This window comes from Parambassis ranga, chromosome 22 (genome assembly GCF_900634625.1).
Source record: "Parambassis ranga chromosome 22, fParRan2.1, whole genome shotgun sequence".
NCBI lineage: Eukaryota > Metazoa > Chordata > Actinopteri > Ambassidae > Parambassis > Parambassis ranga.
Genome location: NC_041042.1, coordinates 1735203 through 1740941, shown reverse-complemented (window position 1 = coordinate 1740941; position 5739 = coordinate 1735203).

The following is a 5739-nucleotide window of genomic DNA, read 5'->3' as shown; positions in this document are numbered from 1 at the left end:
CAACACATTGTACACATGTGCAACCACACGAGGGCGCCAGATACATGAATAGACTGTGACATAGGGCTGAACGATTTTAAGAATAAATTGAATTGCGATTTTTTTCTGGCAAATATTGCGATTTCGATTTCATCCACGATTTTTTTCAAATCATGTCAAACATGTTTCTGTGTAAATGACTTCAGGTAGCTACTCTGTCACTTCTCAAAAACTATCAGTAGATCTAAATGTAAACTCTGATAACGTGCACTCAGTATTAGTTTTAATAAACATGAAAATTTAAACAATTACAGAACAAAATAAAGTTTTATTTCAAATAGATTAAAAGAAGACTAATGTAGTTCTGTAAAGTATTATTCAACAGTCATTAAACAGACTGAAGTGAGCCTCCTAAGGTTAAACAGTAAATACAGTATTGAGACTTAAGTAACTCTTAAAGTTCAATGTGATTTAGAACAAATGATCAAACTTTAATGGGAATCATATCTAAGGACAAACGGAGCTGCTGCTGTCAGCTCTGTCCACCGTTTACTAGAGTCCTCATGGAGCCTCTTCATCAAATGCCTGCGTTATTGTTTTGGTGACGTCATTAGCTGTTGCCTCTGTCTGCATCTGATGTACACACACACACACACACGCGACACACACACACACACACACACAGGTGTAGAAGAGCTGCTGACGGCACAACAGCAGCGAACCTGAATATAAGGAGCTGGTGATGTTCAGAGAGGTGGGCGCGTACGTGCTCGCAGCATTTACACACGGCCCTTCCACTGCGACTCACGTCGCACGCACACAGACACACACACAGGCTTAGAAGACGCGCCGCTGCTGCCGGCAGAAACAGCACCGAACATAAAGGTGGAGTTCGTTTTAGGGACCAGTTCCTCCGTTTTCTTTTCGTTTTCAGCCGTAGCATTTGACAAAACAAAACCTGATTCAGTTAGGAGCAGTGCAAAAAATCGCGGCTTTGACGATCTCAAAATCGCGTCATCTGAGATCGCGATTTTCGGTCTAAAACGATAGATCGTTCAGAACTACTGTGACAGTAAATACACGAACAACAGTTTGTTGTGGTAGAACTTGTCTGTCCTGATCTCAAGGCCACCTGACCTCTGACCTCATCACCCTCCATCAGACTTTATAGATGATTAATGGGCTGGAGGGACTTGGCGTCCACATACTTTTGTCCACATTGTGAATATTAACACCTGTGCAGAGCTGTGTTGTCATGGTTGTTGTTGCAGTTCCATATGTGTCCACAGAGCTGGAAGGTGGTGGCGGCGGCGGTGATTTGCTGGGACCCCGTGAGCGTGGTGTTGCATGTGGTGTCAGGTGTGAAGCGTCGCTCCTGTTTCGGGCTCTGTGTTGGATTATCTTGTGATCTGCAGAGTAACAGCAGGCGGCTTTGTGCGCTGCAGGAAGTGTGTAAAGATATCCGTGCGGTTCCTCGTATCCTGAGGGCTGCAAACCACATAAAGGAGAGAAAACAAAAACCACCGGCGCCGGAAATCCTGCCATCACACAGGTGGGGTGACAGGTACTGCTTCCATTTTTGTCGTCCTCCATTTTTCTTTCCTGACATTCTTTTTAACTTCTGCTCCTCCTTCCTCACTCCCATTCTCATCATCCTTCATCCTCTTCAATTCAAGTCAGATTTAGAGAGCAACAGTGTCAGGAAAAACTCCCTCTAACAGGAAGAAAGCCTTCCTGCTGACAGTCGGCCGGGTAGAGGAGGAGAAGAGGAGGGAGACGGGACAGAGAGGATGAAGGAGAGAGAGAGAGGAAGAAGAGGGAGACAGGACAGAGAGGATGAAGGAGAGAGAGGAGAAGAGGAGGGAGACAGGACAGAGAGGATGAAGGAGAGAGAGAGGAGAAGAAGAGGGAGACAGGACAGAGGATGAAGAGAGAGAGCAGAAGAAGAGGGAGACAGGACAGAGAGGATGAAGGAGAGAGAGAGAGGAAGAAGAGGGAGACAGGACAGAGAGGATGAAGGAGAGAGAGGAGAAGAAGAGGAGGGAGACAGGACGGAGAGGATGAAGGAGAGAGAGAGAGGAAGAAGAGGAGGGAGACAGGACGGAGAGGATGAAGGAGAGAGAGAGAGGAAGAAGAGGAGGGAGACAGGACGGAGAGGATGAAGGGGAGAGAGGAACAAACGGGCACAGACACCATACATCACCTCCTCCCTGTTTTGCTGCTTCTGCCAGTACCATCTTCACCACCTCTTCCTCCTCCTGCTTCTTCTCCTTCTACTGCTTCTGGTTCTGTTCTGGTTTTTTCTACTCTTCCTCCCTCCTTCCTTCCTTCCCCCCTCCCTGATTCTTCTTCATCTTCCTCTTCTTCTGTACCCCTCTTTTCTCCACTTGTCCTTCATCTCCCACCTTCCTGTCCTCATTCTCTCTGTTTTTATCATCCCCATCTCTCTCTCTCTTTCTCCTCCTTACTCACATGTCACCTCCTCATTTGCAGTCTTATCTCTCCTTCTATCCTTGTCTCTCCTCCACCTCTCCTATCTGTTACACAGTCTCTGAGCTGTTTGGCTTTGTTTCCTCTTTGGTTACATAATCTCTGACACCTCTCCTCCCCTCCTCTCCAGTGTGAAGAGCACAGTGTGTGTGTTTATTGTGATTCTTGTCTTATCTGATGTGATGTGTAATTATCTCCTCAGCAGAAGTAGTGAATCGTCTGTGTGTTTCTGCTCAGACATGATGTGTCATCATGGAAATGGATGCGCTTCATATCCTGTCGGGTCGTTTCAGACAGAACGAGGAAGATCACGGTCTGAAACGACCCTCTGACGTGTCCCATCAGCCCGAGCTGCGTGATGCATTCACAGACCGTAGTGTTGGGGTCGGTATGACGGACAGCAGCATACACGCCTCACTGTGTGAACGATGTCTGAAAGTCGATCCCTTTGTCTCTTCATTTTCAGTTGTTACATTGAAGAGGGATGATGGTGTGTGTGTGTGTGTGTTTTCACAGTTGTTCTTCTTCTGTGGTGACCGCCTGCCGCTGTCGACCTCACGCTTATCCTGGGGTTGAGGGTCAGGGCCAGTTGTCATCAGATGTTTTGTGACACAGTTACACTCTTGACGACCTTTAAAAGACATATTTATGGGTTTAATAACATCTATCCTGCCATATTCATTCAGTTTTGGCCACTAGGGGGCGAGGTTCAGCCGTTGGCTAGTATACAGTATGTCTTCAAAGGGAGTGGGGTCCATTGAGTAAAATATAGATATTACATGCAGGACTCTTGCAGAGCAGTTCTGAAGCTCAGTGTAGAAGCCTAGTGTCACCGCCATCTTGGATAAAGATGGCGGGACCATCTCCCGATTTGACATCACCAGTGACGATCTTAACCAAATACCCAAATCACTCCAACTGGTCCCTCTCAGCGTGGAGCAGGTGAGAGGGCTGCTCCTTGCTGCTTCAGCCTGGAGGTCACGGATCAATGAACAGGACCACATGGTCTGTAATACCCCGTTCACACTGAGGGAAAAAATGTGGCTTAAGCAGGATTCGGCCGCATCCAGATCAATCCAGATGTGTTTTTTTCTGAGTGTGAACACCTCGAATCCGGCTGTATCCAGTTTGATTTCAATCCGGCTAGATCCACCTCTCGTGGGTGGATCTAGCCGGATTGGCTCAAATGTGGCTCAGGTGTGAACGCAAATGTGGCGAGCGAATCCGGCTAGCGACATGCTACTTCCGGTTAGCGACATGTTACTTCCGGTTAGCGATGTGCTACTTCCGGTTCACTGGGCCAACACGGGACAAAAAAAACGCATGACGCATGCGCACATGCGGTCCTACCGCGGCGTGAACGGACTCTGTATATTACGAGGCGCCACCTAGTGGTTTGGAGGACAGCAAACATGCTGGATTGAGTGCGGACACAAGTGTGTGCTAGCCAGATTTGAAAATATATGTCCTCTGCATGATAAGTCCTCTGCAGCCATCAGGAGCACAGAGGGCCCGCTGATCTTTTTGTGTGACATGGTTTTTTCCTGATAAATGTAAACGCAGACGGGAGCCACAGTTGCTGACTGAACGATTTTGAAACGCAGCTCACCACAAACACTGACTTTTATTGTGTTAAACTGCTTTTTTTCACAAATAACTTCACCACATCTGAGAGCTGCTCTCATTCCAGCCTGATTTATTGTTTGAGGCAGCTTTTTTTTCACCTCATGTGGTTACAGTTCAAAACAAAAAAAGAACCTCTGCAGAGTTTTTAATCGCAGGACAGTGTGGAGACGCTCGGCCTCTGAGAGCGGCTCCAGGCTCCGGGCCTGTCGGAGCTGCTTTTTCCATCCGACCACATAAAACTCAAATGTTGAGGATTTTTTATGGACTCTGGTGTAAATCAGACCTCCTCAGTGACATACGCAGACTGCGACTTTCTGTCAAATGAGTCCAAACCTCCCTGTAAAGCTTCAACGAGGCTCCAACCTATTAGCTTTAGTGACATAATTGGACGTTTTAGCTTGATGACTGTTGAATCTCTGACATGTGGAGGGAAGTCCTCACCATCACTGCCTCACTGCACTCAGCCTCTGACGGTCCAGGGAGCAGGGAAGGCAGAGCTCCTTGTTACGTCTTCATGAGCTGTGAAACTTTCACTGAGCCAACCAAGATCTGAGATCTGAATTTTTCCTCGGTCTGTTTGTCAGCTGATGATATGATCATCTATGTCCCATGTTACTACGCTTTAAAACCACGTATGTGTAAAATGAGACGTTAGTAGTAAACGTTTGACACTTTCAGAGTCCTCTGCTGTGTTGCAGACTTCTGGTGAGCTCAGGGTGAAAGCAAATCGTCTGCAGACACTTTTAGACTTTGCTGATTTAAACCTTTGTTTTCATTTGTGAACATAAATTTAGTTACTTTATTTGCTTTGCAGCTGAACCACAGACTGTTCAGGGGTTGTGAGTTTAAGAAAATCCACAAAACACACACTCTCTCTCTCTCTCTCTTTGACCTCTCTGACTTTGTTTCCACGTCAGTGAAGCCGTCCTCGGCCCCTGCCCAGCTGACTGTCACCCTTGCTGGGCAGCAGCAGCAGCCGTAACAACGCCCACGCCACTTGCCCCCTCAGCACGTCGAGGTCACGAAGGCGCTCAGCAGGGCTCGAACCACATAATAGGCTAATCGCTGTAAAACAAACATGCCGGCTTACCCATAACCCCCCTCTCTGGATGCTGCAGTGTGATTCAGGTGGACAGTGGAGGCTCGTTGGAACGGCGCTGCATTCTGAAGCTCGTTAGGAAACGTCACACTATGTCCTTTAATAAATGAGATAGGGGCATATGATGCTAATCAGCTCCCTTTAAGTCTCCCACAGTATTATTCGGAGTTTGAAATGTGTGAAACAGTCCTAGCTCTGATCAGCTCACAGTCCTGCTGGTTTAATAAGAATGAGGCTCATGCTTATGTAGCAGCGTGCCCGGCCTTCTCCTCGTCGTCATGGACACTAAACATGGAGGACAGTGTGAGCAGTTTCAGCTTGGATTGACAGAGGAGGGGCCACTTATTGGACCTGAGAGCGGCTGTGTGGAGGGGGTGGTGGGGCAGTCGAGGGATTCGGTGTGGGTAGAGTGCCACTGTACCTCCTAGTCTCCAAACTAATTAGCCTAATGGAGCTCTGAGCTGGCTGCAGCTTGGTGTCACTTCTGCACATAATGAGCAGTGTGTGTGTGTGGGTTTTTGTACAGTTATGTCAGGACTGATTCT